Source organism: Giraffa tippelskirchi, chromosome 10 (genome assembly GCF_054371585.1).
Source record: "Giraffa tippelskirchi isolate mGirTip1 chromosome 10, T2T-mGirTip1v1.2.pri, whole genome shotgun sequence".
Lineage (NCBI taxonomy): Eukaryota > Metazoa > Chordata > Mammalia > Artiodactyla > Giraffidae > Giraffa > Giraffa tippelskirchi.
In genome coordinates, this window is record NC_137284.1 from 72987526 (window position 1) to 73011336 (window position 23811).

The 23811-nt window shown below is 39.2% G+C and overlaps 1 long non-coding RNA gene across 1 annotated transcript in view; it reads right to left on the reverse strand.

Annotated features, from left to right (window-relative positions):
* LOC145524784 (uncharacterized) overlaps nt 1–23811 on the reverse strand; it is a 211193-nt gene that overhangs the window by 2632 nt on the left and 184750 nt on the right. The gene's annotated exons all lie outside the window — the stretch shown is intronic.

Consider the following 23811-nt stretch of genomic DNA (forward strand, 5'->3'; position numbering starts at 1 on the left):
CAGTGGGAATTTGCTGTATGATGCAGGGAGCTCAAACCTAGTGCCCTGCAACAACCTAGAGGGGTGGGACAGGGTGGAAGTAGATTCAGGAAGGAGGGGACATGCGTATACCTATGGCTGATTTATGTTGATGATTGGCAGAAACCAACACAATATTATAAGCAAAATAAGTTGGTGCAGCCACTATGGAAAACATTATGGAAGTTCCCTTGAAAACTAAAAATAGAACTACATATGATCCAGTAATCCTACTCTTGGGAATATACCTGGACAAAACTAGAATTCAAAAAGTTACATGCACCCCTGTGTTCATAGCAGCACATTTTCAATAGCCAAAACACGGAAACAACTGAACAGTCCAGATGAAGAAGATATGGTATATATATATGATGGAATACTACTCAGTCATAAAAAGAACAAAATAATGCCATCTGCAGCAACATGGATACAACTAGAGATTATCATACTAAGTGAAGTAAGTCAGAAAGAGAAAGAGAAATACCATATGATATCATTTATATGTAGAACCTAAAATATGGTACAAATGAACTTACCTGCAAAACAGAAACAGTCATAGACATAAAGAACAGATTTGCAGTTGCCAAGGGGGCATGCGGAGGGAGGACTGGGAGTTTGGGATTAGCAGATGCAAACTAATATATATAGGATGGATAAATACCAAGGTCTTAACGTATAGCACAGCTTCCCTGATAGCTCAGTTGGTAAAGAATCTGCCTGCAATGCAGGAGAACGCAGTTCGATTCCTGGGATGGGAAGATCCAGTGGAGAAGGGATAGGTTACCCATTTCAGTATTCTTGGGCTTCCCTTGTGACTCAGTTGGTAAAGAATCTGCCTGCAATGTGGGAGACCTGGGTTCGACCCCTGGGTTAGGAAGATCCCCTGGAGAAGGGAACAGTTACCCACTCCAGTATTCTGGCCTGGAGAATTCCATGGACTGTATAACATGGGGTCACAAAGCATCAGACATGACTGAGAGACTTTCATTTTCACTTTAATGTATAGCACAGGGGACTGTATTCAATATCCTGTAATAAAAACATAATGAAAAAGCATATAAGAAAGAATGTATATATGTGTATAACTGAGTCACTTTGTTATACAGCAGAGGTTGGCATAACACTGTAAATCATCTAAAAAAAAATCAATGCCTGGACTAGATGAAATTATCAGAGGTAATTTAGACCTTTCAATTATTTATCTCCTAATACTGGTGAAACTTGAAGCTTTTATGTAGAATATAGTGTTCACAGTCTCAACTGTTTGATGTCACATTATATATGAAATATATATATATATATCATATATATATATATATATATATATGTATAATATACAGTTCCCCAAACAATTGTTTTTGCTCTGGCTCTACCTTTAGGCTTCCCTCAGAGCTCAGTCTGTAAAGAATCTGCCTGCAATGCAGGAGACTGCAATTGGCAGTAAAGTATACTGAAGTCAACAATGACATGGGCTAGTATCAGGAAAAGGAAAAGGAAAAACTTTCTGATTCCAACCACAATATCCCCAGGAAAGCTGGCAGTAGTAAGAGCTAAAGTTGACATCCTGTATTACATATCTGAAATGAATCATAATCTAATTATCATAACTTCAAAAGTAGGAGCTACTATTTATCCCGTTTTTCACTAGAGGAAACCGGGGCCAGGAGAAGCTGAGTCACTCATCTAAGGCTACCACCCAGTGTGGAAGCCAGACTTTGAACTCAGGTAACCATCTCTAGAGCCTCAGGAACTTAACTGCTGCTGCTGCTGCTAAGTCACTTCAGTCGTGTCCGACTCTGTGCGACCCCATAGACGGCAGCCCACCAGGCTCCGCCGTCCCTGGGATTCTCCAGACAAGAACACTGGAGTGGGTTGCCATTTCGTTCTCCAGTGCATGAAAGGGAAAAGTGAAAGTGAAGTTGCTCAGTCGTGTCCGACTCTTAGCGACCCCATGGACTGTAGCCTACCAGGCTCCCCCGTCCATGGGATTTTCCAGGCAAGAGTACTGGAGTGGGGTGCCATTGCCTTCTCCGCAGGAACTTAACTAGGATTCCCCATCTCTATTTGTGAGGTCTAATGACTCCCAGCAAACACTTTATAGCTGCAAGAATTGCTCACTCTCTCCTGCAAGCAGAGGGCATACCTGGGCCTGAGGAATGCTGGAGACGTCAGAAAGAGCAGAGGCTCCTATGTTCTATTCTTCTCTCTCACCCATCTGCTCCTCCCCAGTGATGCAATTACTATGCATCTGATCCACAGTCCACAAACTTCTTCCAAGAATGATTGCAGGGCTGTATGGTGTCCGGCATTGTATTAGGCCGGTGCAAAAGTAACTGTGGTTTTGCATTGTTGAAATTTGTCATTTGATATTGGGATATATTCTTAAATAAATTTCGTTACGTTATATATCATTTTAATGTTCATTTCTCACTTTATGTTTTTTGTTAATGACATATTACTTGCTATTTATTTTATATTTATTTTAGACTATGGAAGTGATGTTAGACAAAAAGTAAATTCAAGAGATTTTTTAATTTAAGTTCAAAATGGGGCCTAAAGCAGCGGAGACAACTTTGCAACATCAGCAACACATTTGGCCCAGGAAATGCTAACTAACATACAGTGCAGTGGTGGTTCAAGAAGTTTTGCAAAGGAGATGAGAATTTTGAAGATGGGCCAGCCATTGGAAGTTGACAATGACCAGCTGAGAGCAATCATTGAAGCTGATCCCCTGACATCTACATGAGAAGTTGCCAAAGAATTCAATGTCAACCATTCTATGGTCATTCAGCATTTGAATCAAATTGGAAAGATGAGAAAGCTCGATATGTGGGTGCCTCATGAGTTGACTGAATATCAAAAAAGTCATCGCCTTGAAGTGTCATCTTCTCTTACTCTACACACAACAAAAAATCATTTCTTGATCAGATTGTGATGTGCAATGAAAAGTGGATTTTATAAGACAATTGGCAATGACCAGCTTAGTGGCTGGACTGAGAAGAAGCTCCAAAGCACTTCTCAAAGCCAAACTTGCACCAGAAAAAGGTCATGATCACTGTTTCGTGATCTGCTGCCTGTCTGACCCACTATAGCTTTCTGAATCCTGGTGAAACCATTACATCTGAGAGGTATGCTCAGTAAATCAATGAGATGCACTGAACACTGCAACGCCTGCAGCCAGCACTGGTCAACAGAAAGGGTCCAATTCTTCAGGACAACACCCAGCTGCACGTCATACAACCAACGCTTCAATAGTTGAACGAATTGGGTGACCAAGTTTTGCCTCATCTGCCACCTTCACCTGACCTCTTGCCAAGACTACCACTTCTTCAAGTATCTGGACAACTTTTTGCAGGGAAAATGCTTCCACAAACACCAGGAGGCAGAAAATGCTTTCCAAGAGCTCACTGAATCCTGAAGCATGGATTTTTATGCCACAGGAATAAATGAACTTATTTCTCGTTGGCAAAAATGTGCTGATTGTAATGGTTCATATTTTGAGTAATGAAGATGTGCTTGAACCTAGTTATAATGATTTAAAATTCACAGTAAGAAACCTCAATTACTTTTGTACCAACCTAACATGCCCAGCATTTTGTAAAATATCGACACATAATCGACACTTAATATTTGTTGAATGAATGATCATTTCAGAGTTTTAAGTGTTAAGACAATGCACAGGACATGGAAAGCTTCCCACAATATGTGACACACGTGCATGTGTGTTTAGTCATTCAATCATGTCCTCATCTTTGTGGTCCTATAGATGACAGCCTGCCAGGCTCTTCTGTCCATGAATTTCCCAGACAAGAGTGCTGGAGTGGGTTGCCATTTCCTACTCCAGGGGATCTTCCTGACTCAGGGATTGAACCTGCTTCTCTCTGCATTGGCAGGAGGATTCTTTACTACTGAGCCACCTGGGAAGCCCCACCTGACACATATCAGCTGCTTAATAAACATTAGTTGTTGCTATTCTACTACTACTGCCTACTGTTACTACTATTTGTCTACAAGATAAGTTTATATAAAATATAAATGTTTTATTTCATTAGTCTCCTCTTTTTTTTTTAAACTGATATTTTGTTATACAGCCTCTAGATTTTATTTTATTCAATTTTATTAGTTGTTATTAAGCCCGGTTAATTGTTATTAAGCCTAGTTGTGCCCATTTTATTCACATAATAAACAAAAGTGTGAGGATGATTATTCTTATTTGATCTCAACATGCATGTAAAATTATTAATCTTTGATGAATTTTAGAAGAGCAATTGCTGGGTCAAAACATATATAATATTCCAAATTTTGTAATGGTTATTTCAAAGGACTACACTTCTAAAATCTCTGATAAAAACTCATGACTCAAAGTAGATTTGCAAATTTCTTATCCTGGAATAAAATGATTCAGTAAGAGAAAAATATTATGTGCACAAGGAGTTTTTTCCCAACACCATTTCAAATATCAACAAATTCAAAACTATAAAATATCCTCTAATAAAGAAGTGTTAAATTTTTATAAGTCAACATAGTGTAATGTTGGCTAATAAAGTAGCCATAACAATTAAATGACTATCTAGAAACATGGAAAATATAAAAACATGAAATGTTTGACACTTAATATTAAATAGTTAAGGAGAACAAACAAAGGACGAAAGAAAATTGTCAAAAATAACTGTAGTGGTGGTCATCTATTTTCCAAAAATAATTAAATATGAGGAGTGACCACTTACTAATAAACTTTCAGTTTACACAGATGGGAGTAGGCAACACAAATGGAATTATTACTGAAATAACTGTTTTAAGTTGCACCATTTTAAAACCTGCCATTAACTTGTAGTGGACAGTTTGTTGATGTTAAAGAAATATTTTTAAGAGTTGGCCTAATTCATTCTGTAATGAATTTTACATGTTAAAAGCTGAATTTTCTATAAATCTGAAACTAAATTATGAATTTCTTTTAACACACAGAAATTAGCCTTTTACATAAAAGCACTGCACTTTTTGTTAGCATAGCATTCAGAGGGTACAAACAATATTAATAATGCAAGGCACTAAAATTCTGTATTAAGGTAATGCAGAGTGTTCTCATTCTAATCATCTTTCTTTCCAGGAAACTGACCACAACCCACTTGGGTCCTACTTATCACTGTCCTTGGGTATAGCATGGGGATATGAGTCCCCCCTCCATTTCCTCGCCCTTCTCTACTTCAGCCTGATTATTATTATTATTATTATTATTATTATTATTATTATTATTATTATTCAGTTGCCCAATGTTATTCAGGTCTTGGATAGAGTCAATCTTAAAAAGAGCCATTTAAATTCTGATCACTGAGCCACTTTGAAAGCTGAATCAGCTTGGTGACTGACAAGCTTTTCTAAGCCTTCACATCCTCAACTAACTATGAAAACAACACAACCTGTATCATATAGATACAAGAACCAAGGAACTACAAGGTAAAGGAACAAAGGGGGAAAAACAACCAAAATAAAATAAATAAATGAGAAAAGGAAAAAGGCAAGATGTGGAAACTTGGTCCAGGCAGAGAGAATATGTAAGAAATATGGATACACTTGTCACCACTGTCCCCAGTCTAAGTGGAATTACTTGTTAGTTACGGATTTAAGCAATTTGCAGAGTACTTAAATAGTTAATCGTAGCTTAGAAACATTTGACAACAATATGTACGCTAATCCAAAATATAATCAAGTTGTAAAAGCCAATTGACCTTCCAGATGTCGAGGATGAATAATTCAAGTCAGCCCTTCCCCAGCCCGGCATCCAGCACATTACACTGATGAGACTTCGCCTTCCTGCTTGGCTTCTCCATCTAGGATTAGGGGACTACAGTTTCTGGAGGCTTCTTTGAACCACATACGCAAACAAATTAGCTTAATTATTTACTGCTTTCCCAACTCAGATGAAATGATTCTGGTTAAAAAAAAGAAAAGTGACCCCTCCAAAAAACGACAGTCTCAAAGCCAAGTGAAAACTCGCCCCTGGCGCATCCCTGCTACTCTGTTGCTGTGTCAGCCCTGATTCAAGGGTAGGTTTCTGGTACATCTGCTGTTTTCCTTCTCTCCTCTCTTCCCTGGGATTAGCTCCCCTAACAAAGGAAGGGGCCTACTTTCATGTGCGTCAAGCAGGCCTAAACACCCTGGAGGGTCCCCTCTGGCTCTCACATGGCCTTGTTTCCAGGCAGAATTAGAATTCTCTATCAGGGAAGCAGTTGGATGGGCTTTTACAAAGATTTATATCTCCACCCAGCGGTTCTCCACAAGGGGTGATTTTGTCCCCAGGAGTCATTTGGCAATGTCTGCACACACTTTTGGTGACTGTCACAACTGGGGGGGGGGGGCTGTTATTGGCATCTATTGGTTAAAGCCCAAGAATGCTATTAAATATCCTGCAATGCACAGGACAGTCCCTCATCACAATTAAGTCTCAAATGTCAATAGCACCAAGGTTTAAAAGCCCTGCTATAACCATAAAGTTAGAATATGAAAAATTCCAGAGCACTGTTTCCATCTGTAATTCTCTTCACTTCATTCATACCACATAGTATTTGTCTAGGCATCCTTTCCCAAATTACACATTCAACTGGCTAATGGACCCAGGAGATCTATTTATGTGGGCCACCTAGGAGGATGAGGGAACAAATGGAATATATACATTCTCCACACCTAGTCTGGTGCTCAGGATGCAAGATGGCTGGAAGGCAGGCCAGGAAGGAATCCCAAATGTACTACCTAAGGGCCAATTGATTTTGCAAAGATACTTACCTTCCTGAATCCAACCCCACCTCCCCCAGTAACAAAACGAGAATAAGAGAATGGATCTTGTTCAGATTAAACAAAATATATCTGTGTCTGACCCACTGTTTGCCCAAGTAGATAATAAATGCTCTTATTGATACTTTATAACAACGGATCCCAAACTATATTACACATCATAATTAACCTGGGGAAATTATTAAAACTCACATTCTTAGGTCCTAACCACAGAGATTCTGATCTCCTATGCTAAGTCACTTCAGTCATGGCCGACTCTGTGCGACCCCATAGACGGCAGCCCACCAGGCTCCCCCATCCCTGGGATTCTCCAGGCAAGAACACTGGAGTGGGTTGCCATTTCCTTCTCCAATGCATGAAAGTGAAAAGTGAAAGTGAAGTCACTTAGGCTTGTCCGAGTCTCAGCGACCCCATGGACTGCAGCCTACATGGCAGGAGTATTTATCTAGAATCTTGATTTTCTTAGAAGAGACCCAGTGATTCTGACCAACATAGTCAGTGGCCCATGTGTTGAGAATCTCTGCAGCCCAGGAGTTGGCACTGGACATCCCCCACAGACACTCTCAACCAGATGCTCTCTGGTTCATTACACCTCCAGAGAGAAGGCAAAACGATGACATTTCTGCTTGCTTTCTGTTTTCTCTAGAATCTAAATTCTGGGATAATTCAACTTAAGAGTCTCACTTTCTCCAACCTTATGCTGTCCTCTCTGAAAGCCATCAGCTAACTCACGGATGCCTCTTAGTAAATGTCTCTTATTTTATAAAAGAAAGAGAACATTTGGCCACATGAGCTCATAGATGAAAACTTAAGAAACAGGAGAAGTGGCATATACTAACTCAGCCTCAGAGAGCACCACAGAGTCATGGGAAAAAAATCTGCCTTTGAAGTCAAAGAGACTGGAGTTTCCATCTTAATGCTGCCCTTTGCTTGCCCTTGAGCCCATGCAGTAAAAGGGGAATGAAAACATGCTTCCTTCACCAGAAGGTGCTCTCGTTTGGTCATACTAGGATTGGGTCATCCTGTGTGTAGCAGACAGTACAGGTCACCCATCCATTCTTCCATTCTTGCTTGTTAACAGAAGCCAATAATTTTGACAGAAGGCAACAATGAACCCAAATAAAAAGCAACATAGGTTACTCTTACTCATAGCTACACAGTGACCCTGTGACAGAGTACTGGCCAAAAAGACCTAAGACCATTATATCCATGAAGATGAAAGTCTATGCTAAGGATGATGGAACAGGAAGGCTGGGTCTTTCGTGGGGTCTTTAAAATAGTCTTCGACTTTCTACCTCTAGACTCAACACTACGTGACAAAAATAACTCCCCCTATTTGTTTAAACCACTGTTCCAGTTTTGTCCTACAAGCATAATCCCTACCCAAAGCACTGCTCTGGAACACAAATGCTTCATCCCAGCCAAACTACTGACACTAGCATGATCCAGTCTCCCTAGGTTAAACCTCTGGTTTTTGTAGCTCTCCTCTTTGCTTGGAACTCTCTAACTTGGATCGACCCTCTGGAACATTCTCTTCCAAGTTGTTGCCAGTTGGGTGACCTTCTGACCTTACTATTTATCCTAAAATGTTTCACTTTTCTTTCTTTGAGTTTTCTCCTGGTGTCATTTACCTTCCTGATTCTGATACTATTCTTTAAACAGAATGAAATGGTTGGATCCCCATTAAGGAAGCTCTTTTGGTCCTCAGAGCTGTGACCAAGATGTAGAGTGAGATGCAAGAGGGCAAAATTTCAGGAAGCACTCACTCACAGGCCCTGCAAGTAAAGGGTCAGTGTGTTAGAGTAAGTACCTCCCTAAAGTGCCTCACTAGCCTCATCCTAGAGGCGCTCCCCCAATACTTCTCCAGGCTTGCCCCTACTACAGCTTCTGGGATGCACCTGCCCTTTAATTTCAGTAATTGTTAAACTGCAATTTACAATCACTATCTTTTAGTAAGATACATATATATAAAATGAATATGATATTTTAAAGGATTATATACAACAGAACAGAAAATAGTGGAAAGTGTCCATTGCATAGAAAACATTCTTTGTGGTGGTGAGGGTAAGTATTGTTGCTTTTGTTTGTATGTATGTATGTGTAGCTCTGGGCCATGAGATAAAATGCAATACTTACTGTGAGTTACTTTCCATAAATTGTGAAAAAAAAAAGTTCTGTTCTTTGTTGCCAGTTTATTATCCCTCTTGATCTAGGTTTCTCACCTTCACACTAGCTGTCTACTAAATTTCACCTGCCAGCTTATATATGTTCATAGAATATTTGGGCTTCCCAAGTGGTTCAGTGGTAAAGAATCTGCCCATCATGCAGGAGACACAGGAAACACAGGTTCGATCCCTGGGTCAGGAAGATCCCCTGGAGAAGGAAATGGCAACACAGTCTAGCAGTCTTGCCTGAAAAATCCCACAGACAGAGGAGCCTGGCGGTCTGGAGTCCAAGAGGTCACAGAGAGCCTGACATGACTAAGCATATACACATAGGATACTTAGCATATATTAGCTATAAAGAGCTTATGTATGTGCTGTATGATGATTTCCAAAGTCTGAAGTTCAAATGTTCAAAATGATGGAGTCTTTCACAGAGTTATGGAAGAACTTCTCAGGAGTACTTAACAGTTTGCCTTTATTCTTTATTTTATAAAGATGGTTTACCTTCTTAAGACAACATCCCTACATATGCTACTTTCAAAGAATCAACTTTATCAATTCTAGGGTTCTGAGATCACAAAGTAGGTCAAGGCCACTTTGACCTACTTTATTGTATTACTTTGTAATACTATATTGGGATAGTTTGACCTAGTATATTAGGAACTTTTGGGAACATCATTCTAGTTTTCCCAAATCCAATTTCTGAAAGAGCCAGTCCTCAACTTTTTATAAAACTTTCAGTTTTCAACACACTTAGAAAACACACCAAAAAAAATCTCCAATTCGTAAAATAACTCATATTCTAACACTGACATTTGTTTCTGCTAATGTTTATACTAGTGCTAAAGACTTTGCAAGGGTTTATTAGAGTTTATGCAGTCTATTCCCCCTGAGAAACCAATGAAGATATAGGAGACATCTACTGTATGTTCATATAATGTATGAACCAAACGAAATATGACATATAGTCTTAAGACAACAATCAAGACAAGGAAGAAGAAAAAAGTATTTGTAATTGCAGATGCAGGAAATATATCAAAGAGATTCAAATAGCTGATGGAAGGTAAAGTACATCATTGGCTTTTTTGCAAGATGACACCTAATTGAGCTAATTTATCACTTTTGCACGTTGGCATGCTACAGCCAACCATGTATACACAAAGTACCAGGGACAGGATGATACAAAGAATTAGAGAATGTTTTTCACTTTGGATCTTGAACATTCAGAGCCCTTCGGGGAAACTTTTGTCAAGTGCCTAAATAATAACTACTTGCTGCCTTGGCACACTGTAGGTGCTCACTGAATGTATATAGAAGCAATGAATGAATGCTGGACCAAAGATAGGCAAATTTACACACATTTTTGATCATTCATCTACAAGACTACTTACAGACTTCCTGAGTTCATTAGGAAATCCAAAAACTATTTACTAAAGTATCTTTTCCATTTACTTTGAATCATATAGGAATTCAGGAGATTTGGGTTTATATATTTTGTATTCACTTATATTAACATATTAAAATGTTATTAGTAACTAATAGCTCCATAGAGATTCATTGCATTTGAAGTCATTTGGAAAATAAGCCTTTTGTCTTTCAAACAAGAAGTTTAGATTTGCCAAGAGTAAAACTCTTGAACACAAACACATTACAGACTTTTCTTTAATGATATTCCAAATGTGATTCCTTTGCTTGTGGTTTTTCTAGTTGATGTATTTGTATGTAAAATTGTACTTTGTGGAATAAGACAGAGGCAGGAGAATTTTTATCCTTAACCTGTTCACTGTTTCCCCTCTTTGCTTCCATGTTAGAAAATGTATGAGCACGGATGATGCCAAAATCATTACCATTGTGCTAAGTGGCATGGCATGACTACAACCTCTAAATTTAATTCAACAAACATTTATGCAGTACGTGCTAAGTGTTCACACATTAATTGGGAACCTGTAGTATTCCAGGTATTTCACAATGCAAACTTTTCTGGTGCCTCTTATTGGCCAGGGTTCAAAACTGAATTACGCACTTTTCCTACCCTCACAAAGTTCATGCTAACTAATTAACCATCATGTATGACCTTTGAAACAAAGTGGTTAAATCATTTACTGCTTCTGCTATTTCCTTGCTTCCCATTGAATAGTGAGTAGGTTGCAAGATGTTTCATCTTTGAAAACTTATTCCCCTGTCCGCAGATTGGTTGATGCACATTGTCTTCAAAATGTTTTGACATTATGATCATACAAGTCCTAACAAGAGTGAGTTCTTCAGCATTGTCAACATGAAAAGGCAAGTCATTCTCTGCTTAGTTTCAATGTGTGAATCCTCAAATGCCATTTTTCTAGTTCTCTGGGTTTCAGTTTCCTACGTAAATGAGGTAGGACCAGTGATCACCCGTTCATCTCTCATCCTACAGATCTGTTCACGTAACTTGTTTGGTCACTGGACACTTATACATGAGAATCTATCAAATAAGTATGCTGGAATCAAACTTTTTTTAAAAGGTCCCTATCCTACCACATACTGTCATGTCTGCCCACAGGCAATAGGAATCCTTTTCTGACTATGAAAGAATTAATGCATTCTTCATGTTCTTAGCAATTTATATCATCTCTGATGACATTCAGGCTATAAAAGCTATCAAAAGATTCCCAGAAAAATATGTCAACTTGTGCAGGGACTGAGCAAAAGGATTAAATCCCACATGTGTGGGGGTTGTATTTATGTCTGTTTAAAACATACACACATGTCTATATGTATATTTCTATGCACAGCTCTATATTTATGTCTTTATGTGCATATGTGTATATAATTTATTATATGCTAAGAGCCAGAGCTGTGTTAAATGCTCTATATACATTTTCTCATAAAATCCTCACAACATACGTAGAAGGTAAATATTTTTAAAAAGCAAGACAGCTTTGAAAGAACACAGTTTCCCCAAAGTCACTATGAGAAAATGGCAGAGCTAGAATTAACACTAGTTTACCCAACTATGAAGGAAGGACACCATTATATGTGTATGTGTGTATGTGTATGTGTGTGTGTGTGTGTGTAGACAGAGAGAGAGAGAATGTCATGTAACTTATAAACTTTTGGAAACTGAGTTGTTAAGAGATGACTGCATGTTTGTTTTAGTAAGAAAATGTGCCAATCATGGAGGTATAAATTCGACCCTGAAATACTGCACTGAAACTCTACGAGAGTTATGCTGGTAGAGAAGGCATCTCTGTTAAGGTAAAACTAACCAGAACTTAAATATATTCACTAGAAAACCAAATATAATATAATGTTTCTCAACAATTAATAATTGTCCTCCTTAGTAACAAGAATGACGTAACCAACAAAACAACCATGGTGATCTGGAAAACTAACTCTGGAAAAGCATTAACCACAATCTCCAAGTATGAAGGTTCTCTCAACCTACAATTTCTTTAGTAAAAATAATATCAATTCACACTTCACATGTTCAAATGCTAATACACAAAATAATGACCAAAACAATGCCAAAATTAGTAGATTACTTCAGATAATTGCGTTCTGTTCACCTCGTTTGGTTGGTATCCCCCAAGAATCCTGAGATAACCAAACAACACTAGTAACAATGACCAGAACTGCATTTTGTTATGTGATATTTTATCACCAAATCAGGACTTCCATATCATTCTGCTCAGGATTTATTGTGGGGCCCAAAATCCAATGTTAGCCTAAGAAACATACAATACATTTCATACAATACCTATTGTGTTTAAATGTCTATGCAACTCTGTCTACCTCAGTTATTGACAGAGGATTTTCCCAGCCATAAGCATTGTATTAGAACATCAGGAATTTTTTTTTTAAGTTGAATGATTTACTTCCCAAATTTTTGAATTAGTTCCCAAAGAATTTTCCCATAAAGGACAAAACAGAAACATACACAACAAATTTTTAACATAAAATCTAGTTAGCCAAAGGGTGGTATTTCATTTGTTTCTATAATTAGGAAAGGGCTGCTCCACTAGCTGTTCTAAGTGACCTCTGGCAGGTTAGTCAGTCTTTAGGTAAGAGTTTCTCAATGAGAGATGGAGGTACAAATAGGGAAGCTGTCACACTGTTATTTATCTCTTCCCAAGCGTGTTGAGCTCTTGACGTTGAAGGGAGCAGGTGTATATTTTAAAAATCACATTGAGTATTATAATAATTTTTTAAATTACTCTTATAATGAAATTACAGACTGTAAAATTGGCAAGGAGATCAAACCAGTCAATCCTAAAGGAAATCTACCCTGAATACGCATTAGAAGGATTGATGCTGAAGCTCCAATACTTTGGCCACCTGATGCACAGAGCTGACTCACTGGAAAAGACTCTGATGTTGGGAAAGACTGAGGGCAGGAGGAGAAGGGGACAACAGAGGATGAGATGCTTGGATGGTATCGTTGACTCAATGGACATGAGTTTGAGCAAACTCCGGGAGATAGTGAAGGACAGGAAAGCCTGGCGTGCTGCAATCCATGGGGTTGCAAAGAGTCAGACATGAATGAACAACAAAAAGTGGCAAAGTCTCAACTGATGTCATTATTCACAGATAGATTTGGGGGTTTCAACTAGGAGATAAAGGACATAACATTTCTAGGAGCCCATCACATTTTTTACAATTTTTAATAGCCATTGACATATATGGATTTAGCAAGGAGGATTTAGTAATTAAGAAACATGGCTTTAGATGACTTTTAAATCAGCCCTATACATTCTCTGTACTGTGATTTATGATTTAGGCTTTGCACCTTGAATCCTGAATATACTATCAGTAGCTTACTGACACTTACGGCTTTTTACACAGAGTTTTGCAGGAACTCGGGCAACTCTGGCCAGTTAAGAAAATACACTTAACTGAAGATTCCTGAGATGATTCTAAAGCCCTCCTGAATCAAACAGAGCAGTACAGGAGCAGATTTTGAAGATAACATCTGCCAGGGAAAATACATCTTTGAGATTCCCTCAGACTAAAATTTCTGTGTCACTTGAAAGTGCAAGGAAATTGAGATCTGGAAGTCCAAAAAAATGCAAATGTTTTGGTACCTCAAGTTCAATGAACACTGCTTTATATGAGGTACCAAAACATTTGCAATTTTTTGGACTTTCACATCTCATTTTCCTTGCACTTTCAGGTGACACAGAAATTTACTAGTCTGAGGGAATCTCAAAGATATATTAAGACTCATTGGAAAAGACCCTGATGCTTGGAAAGATTGAGGGCAAGAGAAGAAGAGGGCAACAGAGGATGAGATGGTTGGATGGCATCACTGACTCAATAGACATGAGTTTGAGCAAATTATGAGAGATAAGGAAGGACACAGAAGCCTGGCCTGGTGTGCTGCAGTTTATGGGGTCACAAAGAGCCAGACACAACTGAGTGACTGAACAACAATAAATTAGTGTGCTGGATCTGGGCAACGTCATACCACCTTGCAAGAGCCACTGTGAAAATCTCTACCTCGTAGTTTAAAATCAGTCATGGATTCTTTATACCACAGAAACTATCAAATGCTACAAATCAATGCCCACACTCCCGCACTTCAAAACATGACTGTTAAACATTAATACTAACAATGAGGAGGAAGACTGTCTAAGAACCCTTAATTTTGAGTCTTTCATATAGTAAGAATTTGTTTTACTTGGTAAGTTTCTCTAGAAGATTTATGATGGGAATTTCTTTTTCAACCTGAGTAAAATGGTGTCCCTTCAATATTTGCATTGAATTTATATTTGTATGCCTGGTGGAGAAAGATCTTAGATAAAATAAGAGTGTTTAACCAGGTCATTGTCAGCTGGTTCCATGCTCTCAGCTTTTAATACTGGCAGGGTTCCAGAATTATTATTTGAAATCTAATGGCAGCAGACATGTATCTAATCTCCTTGAACCTTTTTTTTTCTTTCTTTCTTTATTTATTTAGTTTATTTGTTTTGCCATACTTTGACATGAATCCACCATGGGTGTACATGTTTTCCCCTTCCAGAACCACCCTTCCACCTCCTTCCCATCCCATCCCTCCAGGTGATCCCGGTGCACCAGCCCCGAGCACCCTGTATGATGCATTGAAGCTGGACTGGCGATTCGTTTCACATATGATAATTTACATGCTTCCATGCCATTCTCACATATCATCCCGCCCTCACCCTCTCTCAAGAGTTCAATTCAGTTCAGTCGTTCAGTCGTGTCCGACTCTATGCGACACATGAATTGCAGCACGCCAGGCCTCTCTGTCCATCACCAACTCCCGAAGTCTACCCAAACCCATGTCCATCGAGTCAGTGATACCATCCAACCATCTCATCCTCTGTCGTCCCCTTCTCCTCCTGCCCCCAATCCTACCCAGCATTACGGTCTTTTCCAATGAGTCAACACTTTGCATGAGGTGGCCAAAGTATTGGAATTTCAGCTTCAACATCAGTCCTTCCAATGAACACCCAGGATTGATCTCCTTTAGGATGGATTGATTGGATCTCCTTGCAGTCCAAGGGACTCTCAAGAGTCTCCAACACCAAAGTTCAAAAGCATCAATTCTGTGGCACTCAGCTTTCTTCACCGTCCAACTCTCACATCCATACATGACCACTGGAAAAACCATAGCCTTGACTAGACGGACTTTTGTTGGCAAAGTAATGTCTCTGCTTTTAAATATGCTATCTAGGTTGGCCATAACCTTCCTTCCAAGGAGTAAGCGTCTTTAAATTTCATGACTGCGTTCACCATCTGCAGTGATTTTGGAGCCCCCAAAAATAAAGTCTGACACTGTTTCCACTGTTTCCCCATCTATTTCCCATGAAGTGATGGGACCAGATGCCATGATCTTTGTTTTCTGAACATTGAGCTTTAAGCCAACTTTTTCACTCTCCTCTTTCACTTTCATCAAGAAGCTCTTTAGTTCTTCTTCACTTTCTGCCATAAGGGTGGTATCATCTGCATATCTGAGGTTATTGATATTTCTCACGGCAATCTTGATTATAGCCTGTGTTTCTTCCAGCCTAGAGTTTCTCATGGTGTACTCTGCATATAAGTTAAATAAGCAGGGTGACAATATACAGCCTTGACGTACTCCTTTTCCTATTTGGAACCAGTCTATTGTTCCATGTCCAGTTCTAACTGTTGCTTCCTGACCTGCATACACGTTTCTCAAGAGACAGGTCAGATGGTCTGGTATTCCCATCTCTTTCAGAATTGTCCACAGTTTATTGTGATCCACACAGCCAAAGGCTTTGGCATAGTCAATAAAGCAGAAATAGATGTTTTTCTGGAACACTCTCACTTTTTTGAAGATCCATCGGATGTTGGCAATTTGACCTCTGGTTCCTCTGCCTTTTCTAAAACCAGCTTGAACATCTGGAAGTTCACGGTTCACGTATTGCTGAAGCCTGGCTTGGAGAGTTTTGAGCATTACTTTACTAGCATGTGAGATGAGCGCAATTGTGTGGTAGTTTGAGCATTCTTTGGCATTGCCTTTCTTTGGGATTGGAATGAAAACTGACCTCTTCCAGTCCTGTGGCCACTGCTGAGTTTTCCAAATTTGCTGGCATATTGAGTGCAGCATTTCACAGCATCATCTTTCAGGATTTGAAATAGCTCAACTGGAATTCCATCACCTCCACTAGCTTTGTTTGTAGTGATGCTTTCTAAGGCCCACTTGACTTCACATTCCAGGATGTCTGGCTCTAGGTGGGTGATCACACCATCGTGATTATCTGGGTCGTGAAGATCTTTTTGGTACAGTTCTTCTGTGTATTCTTGCCACCTCTTCTTAATATCTTCTGCTTCTGTTAGGTCCATACCATTTCTGTCCTTTATCGAGCCCATCTTTGCATGAAATGTTCCTTTGGTATCTCTAATTTTCTTGAAGAGATCTCTAGTCTTTCCCATTCTGTTGTTTTCCTCTATTTCTTTGCATTGATCGCTGAGGAAGGCTTTCTTCTCTCTCCTTGCTATTCTTTGGAACTCTGCATTCAGATGGGAATATCTTTCCTTTTCTCCTTTGCTTTTCACTTCTCTTCTCTTCCCAGCTATCTGTAAGGCCTCCTCAGACAGCCATTTTGCTTTTTTGCATTTCTTTTCCATGGGGATTGTCTTGATCCCTGTCTCCTGTACAATGTCACGAACCTCTGTCCATAGTTCATCAGGGACTCTATCAGATCTAGTCCCTTAAATCTATTTGTCACTTCTACTGTATACTCATAAGGGATTTGATCTAGGTCATACCTGAATGGACTAGTGGTTTTCCCTACTTTCTTCAATCTAAGTCTGAATTTGGCAATCAGTAGTTCATGATCTGAGCCACAGTCTGCTCCTGGTCTTGTTGTTTCTGACTGTATAGAGCTTCTCCATCTTTGGCTGCAAAGAATATAATCAATCTGATTTTGCTGTTGACCATCTGGTGATATCCATGTGTAGAGTCTTCTCTTGTGTTGTTGGAAGAGGGTGTTTTCTATGAGCAGTGCATTCCCTTGGCAAAACTCTATTAGCCTTTGCCCTGCTTCATTCTGTACTCCAAGGTCAAATTTGCCTGTTACGCCAGGTGCTTCTTGACTTTCTCCTTTTGCATTCCAGTCCCCTATAATGAAAAGGACATCTTTTTTCGGTGTTAGTTCTAGAGGGTCTTGTAGGTCTTCATAGAACCGTTCAACTTCAGCTTCTTCAGCATTACTGGTCAGGGAATAGACTTGGATTACTGTAATATTGAATGGTTTGCCTTGGAAATGAACAGAGTTCATTCTATCGTTTTTGAGATTGCATCCAAGTACTGCCTTTCGGACTCTTTTGTTGACCATGATGGCTACTCCATTTCTTCTAAGGGATTCTTGCCCACAGTAGTAGATATAATGGTCATCTGAGTTAAATTCACCCATTCCAGTCCATCTTAGTTCGCTGATTCCTAGAATGTTGACGTTCACTCTTGCCATCTCCTGTTTGACCACTTCCAATTTGCCTTGATTCATGGACCTAAAATTCCAGGTTCCTATGCAATATTGCTCTTTACAGCATCGGACTTTGCTTCTAGCACCAGTCACATCCACAGCTGGGTATCGTTTTTGCTTTGGCTCCATCCCATCATTCTTTCTGGAGTTATTTCTCCACTGATCTCCAGTAGCATATTGGGCACTTACTGACCTGGGGAGTTCATCTTTCAGTGTCCTATCTTTTTGCCTTTTCATACCATTCATGGGGTTCTCAAAGCAAAAATACTGAAATGGTTTGTCATGCCCTTCTCCAGTGGACCACATTCTGTCAGACCTCTCCACCATGACCCATCGGTCTTGGGTGGCCCCACATGGCATGGCTTAGTTTCATTGAGATAGACAAGGCTGTGGTCCGTGTGATCAGATTAGCTGGTTTTCTGTAATTTTAGTTTCAGTGTGTCTGCCCTCTGATGCCCTCTTGCAACACCTACCACCCTCTCCCACAGAGTCCATAATACTGTTCTATTTATCTGTATAAATAGATGTATAATCTTTTGATGTCTCGTATACAGGGTTATCTTTACCGATTGACTAAATACCATATATATGTGTTAGTGTACTGTACTGGTGTTTTTCTTTCTAGCTTACTTCACTCTGTACAATATGCTCCAGTTTCATCCACCTCATTAGAACTGATTCAAATGTATTCTTTTTAATGGCTGAGTAATATTCCATTGTGTATATGTACCACAGCTTCTCCTTGAACCTTTTGACTTTCACCCTTTGACATAAATTGCAGCAGTATCTTTTTTGAGCCATCTCCTAGAGTGATGGAAATAAAAACAAAAATAAACCAATGGGACCTAATTAAACTCAAAAGGTTTTGCACAGCAAAGGAAACCATAAACAAAATGAAAAAAAAAAATGAAAAGACAACCCACAGAATAGGAGAAAATATTTGCAAATGATGCAACCAACAAGGGATTAGTCTCCAAAATCTACAAATAACTTATGCAGCTCAACATCAAAGAAACAAACAACCCAATCAGCAAATGGATGGAAGACCTAAATAGACATTTCTCCAAAGAAGATATGCACATGGCCAAGAAGCACATGAAAAGATGCTCAATATCGCTAATTATTAGAGAAATGCAAATCAAAACTACAATGAGATATTGTCTCACACCAGTCAGAATGGCCATCAAGAAATCTACAAACAATAAATGTTGGAAAAGGTATGGAGAAAAAAGAACCCTCCTACACTGTTGGTGGGAATGTAAATTTGTATAGCCACTATGGAGAACAGTATGGAGGTTCCTTAAAAAAACTGAAAGTAGAGCCACCATGTGATACAGCAATCCCACTCCTGTGAATATATTTGGAGGAAAAAAAGGGTTCAAAAGGATGCAGTCACCCCAATGTTCATTGTAGCACTGCGTACAATAACCAAGACATGGAAGCAACTTAAATTTCTATTAATGGATGAATGAATAAAGAAGATGTGGTATATCTATACAATGAAATACTACTCAGTATGGTGAATGAAGGAATGAAATAATGCCATTTACAGCAACATGGATGGACCTGGAGATTATCACAGTAAGTGAAGTAAGTCAGAGAGAAAAAGACAAATATCGTATCTGCTTACATGCAGAACTTAAAAAAAAAATGATACAAATAAATTTACTTACAAAACCAAAACAGACTCACAGATTTAGAGAACTAACTTATGGTTGCCATTACTAGGGGAAATCGAAATAGGGATAGACTGGGAGTTTGGGATTGACCTGTACACACTACTTAATTTAAAACAGGCAAGCAAGGACCTACTGTATAGTGGCAGGGAATTGTGCTTGGTATTCTGTAATAACCTAAATGGGGAAAGAATTTGAAAAAGAATAGACACATGTGTATGTATAACTGAGTCACTCTGCTATAAACCCGAAAATAACAAACACTGATAATCAACTATACTCCAATATAAAATAAAAATTATAAAAAAAGATTAGTTGCATATCTTCACTCATCCTTAGCCACAGAGTCATGAGTCAGAGTCACCTAGAAATTTTTTTAACAGCTGTACTGAGATGCAATTAATACACAAAAAAAATGCACATATTTGATGTGTACAGTTTGATGAGTCAATATATATATAAAAAAACACCTATGATACCATCACCACAAAAGGTAGTAGATATACTCAACATCTCCCAAAATTTCCTTGAATCCTTTTAGCTTTTGTTTTTTAGGGTTTTTTTTTTTTATCTAAAGTATGATTTATAATATTAGATTAGTTTCAAGTATACAGCAAAGTGATTCAGTTATATGTATATATTTTTTTCAGATTATTTTCCAGCATAGGTTATTACAAGATATTGACTATACTTCCATGTTTTTTTGTTTTTTGATAAGGATACTTCACATGAGATCTACTTTGCAGCAATTATGAAAAATAGCATGGAGATTCCTAAAAAAGTTAAAGGTAAAAACTACTACATGATCCAACAATCCCTCTTCTGTGTTTACATCTAAAAGAATTAAAATCAGGCTCTTAAGGAGATTATCTTTATTCCCACGTTCACTGCATCATTACTCACAGTAGCCAAGATACAAAAACAACTCCTGTCCCTCTATAGATGAATGAATTTTTTAAGATGTGGTGTGTATATATATATTCACCATAGAACACTATTCCAACTTAAAAAGAAAAAATACTGTCATTTGCAACAGCATGGATGAACCTGAAGGAAGATGCTAAATGAAAAAAGCCAGTCATAGAAAAAAAAAATGCTACATAATTCCACTTTTTGTTGCTATAGAGTTGCTAAGTCGTGCCCAATTCTTTGGCAAACCCAGGACTGTAGCCCACCAGGCTCCCCTGTCCATGGGATTTCCAGGCAAGAATACTGGAATGAGTTGACACTTCCTTCTCCAGAGGATCTTTTTGACCCATGGATCAAACACATCTCCTGCATTGCAGTTGATTCTTTACTACTAAGCTACTTGGGAAGTTGATTCCACTTTTAGGAGAAATCTAAAGCAGTCAAACTCCTAGAAGCAGAGATTGCAATAGTAGCTTCCAGGATCTGGGGATGAGAACAATGAGGAGTGCCTGCTTAATGGGTACATAGTTTCAGTTGTAAGATGGAGAATCTCTATACAGTCAGCAAAAACAAGACCGGGAGCAGACTGTGGCTCGGATCATGAACTGCTGATTGCCAAATTCAGACTTAAATTGAAGAAAGTAGGGAAAACCACTAGACCATTCAGGTATGACCTAGATCAAATCCCTTATGAGTATACAGTGGAAGTGACAAATAGATTTAAGGGACTAGACCTGATAGACGGAATGCCTGATGAACTATGGACAGAGGTTCGTGACATTGTACAGGAGACAGGGATCAAGACAATCCCCATGGAAAAGAAATGCAAAAAAGCAAAATGGCTGTCTGAGGAGGCCTTACAGATAGCTGGGAAGAGAAGAGAAGCGAAAAGCAAAGGAGAAAAGGAAAGATATTCCCATCTGAATGCAGAGTTCCAAAGAATAGCAAGGAGAGATAAGAAAGCCTTCCTCAGCGATCAGTGCAAAGAAATAGAGGAAAACAACAGATTGGGAAAGACAAGATATCTCTTCAAGAATATTAGAGATACCAAAGGAACATTTCATGCAAAGATGGGCTTGATAAAGGACAGAAATGGTATGGACCTAACAGAAGCAGAAGATATTAAGAAGAGGTGGCAAGAATACACAGAAGAACTGTACCAAAAAGATCTTCACGACCCAGATAATCACGATGGTGTGATCACTCACCTAGAGCCAGAAATCCTGGAATGTGAAGTCAAGTGGGCCTTAGAAAGCATCACTACGAACAAAGCTAGTGGAGGTGATGGAATTCCAGTTGAGCTATTTCAAATCCTCAAAGGTGATGCTGTGAAAGTGCTGCACTCGATATGCCAGCAAATTTGGAAAACTCAGCCGTGGCCACAGGACTGGAAGAGGTCAGTCTTCATTCCAATCCCAAAGAAAGGCAATGCCAAAGAATGCTCAAACTACTGCACAATTGCACTCATCTCACATGCCAGTAAAGTAATGCTCAAAATTCTCCAAGCCAGGCTTCAGCAATACGTGAACCGTGAACTTCCAGATGTTCAAGCTGGTTTTAGAAAAGGCAGAGGAACCAGAGATCAAATTGCCAATATCCGCTGGATCATCGAAAAAGCAAGAGAGTTCCAGAAAAACATCTATTTCTGCTTTATTGACTATGCCAAAGCCTTTGACTGTGTGGATCACAATAAACTGTGGACAATTCTGAAAGAGATGGGAATACCAGACCATCTGACCTGTCTCTTGAGAAACGTGTATGCAGGTCAGGAAGCAACAGTTAGAACTGGACATGGAACAACAGACCAGTTCCAAATAGGAAAAGGAGTCCATCAAGGCTGTATATTGTCACCCTGCTTATTTAACTTATATGCAGAGTACATCATGAGAAATGCTCAGCTGGAAGAAACACAAGCTGGAATCAAGATTGCCGGGAGAAATATCAATAACCTCAGATATGCGGATGACACCACCCTTATGGCAGAAAGTGAAGAAGAACTAAAGAGCCTCTTGATGAAGGTGATAGAGGAGAGTGAAAAAGTTGGCTTAAAGCTCAATGTTCAGAAAACTAAGATCATGGCATCTGGTCCCATCACTTGATGGGAAATAGATAGGGAAACAGTGGAAACAGTGTCAGACTTTATTTTTGGGGGCTCCAAAATCACTGCTGATGGTGATTGCAGCCATGAAATTAAAAGACGCTTACTCCTTGGAAGGAAGGTTATGGCCAACCTAGATAGCATATTTATTTATTTCTTTATTTTTTTATCGGTAAAATTACTTTTTTTTTTTTTTATTTTTTTATAAATTTATTTATTTTAGTTGGGGGCTAATTACTTTACAATATTGTAATAGTTTTTGCCATACATTGACATGAATCAGCCATGGGTTTACATGTGTTCCCCTTCCTGGACCCCCCACCCACCTCCCTCCCCATCCCATCCCTCTGGGTCATCCCATTGCCCCGGCCCTGAGCCCTTGTCTCATGCATCGAAGATGGAATGGTGTTCTGTTTCACATATGATAATATACATGTTTCAATGCTATTCTCCCAGAACGTCCCACCCTCACCTTCTCCCTCAGAGTCCATAAAATTGTTCTATGCATCTGTGTCTCTTATTCTGTCTCACATATAGGGTTATCGTTACCATCTTTCAAATTCCATATATATGCATTAGTATACTGTATTGTTGTTTTTCTTTCTGGCTTACTTCACTCTGAATAATGGGCTCCAGTTTCATCCATCTCATATTTAAAAGCAGAGACATTACTTTGCCAACAAAAGTCCGTCTAGTCAAGGCTATGGTTTTTCCAGTGGTCATGTATGGATGTGAGAGTTGGACGGTGAAGAAAGCTGAGTGCCACAGAATTGATGCTTTTCAACTGTGGTGTTTGAGAAGACTCTTGAGAGTCCCTTGGACTGCAAGGAGATCCAATCAATCCATCCTAAAGGAGATCAATCCTGGGTGTTCATTGGAAGGTCTGATGTTGAAGCTGAAACTCCAATACTTTGGCCACCTCATGCAAAGTGTTGACTCATTGGAAAAGACCCTAATGCTGGGTAGGTTTGGGGGCGGGAGGAGAAGGGGATGACAGAGGATGAGATGGTTGGATGGCATCACTGACTCGATGGACATGGGTTTGTGTAGACTCCAGGAGTTGGTGATGGACAGAGAGGCCTGGCATGCTGCAATTCATGGGGTCACAAAGAGTCGGACACGACTGAGCAACTGAACTGAACTGAACTGAGTTTCAGTTCTGCTGGGTGAGTAAGTTCCAGAGATTTGCTGACACAGTGCCTGTGGTTCAC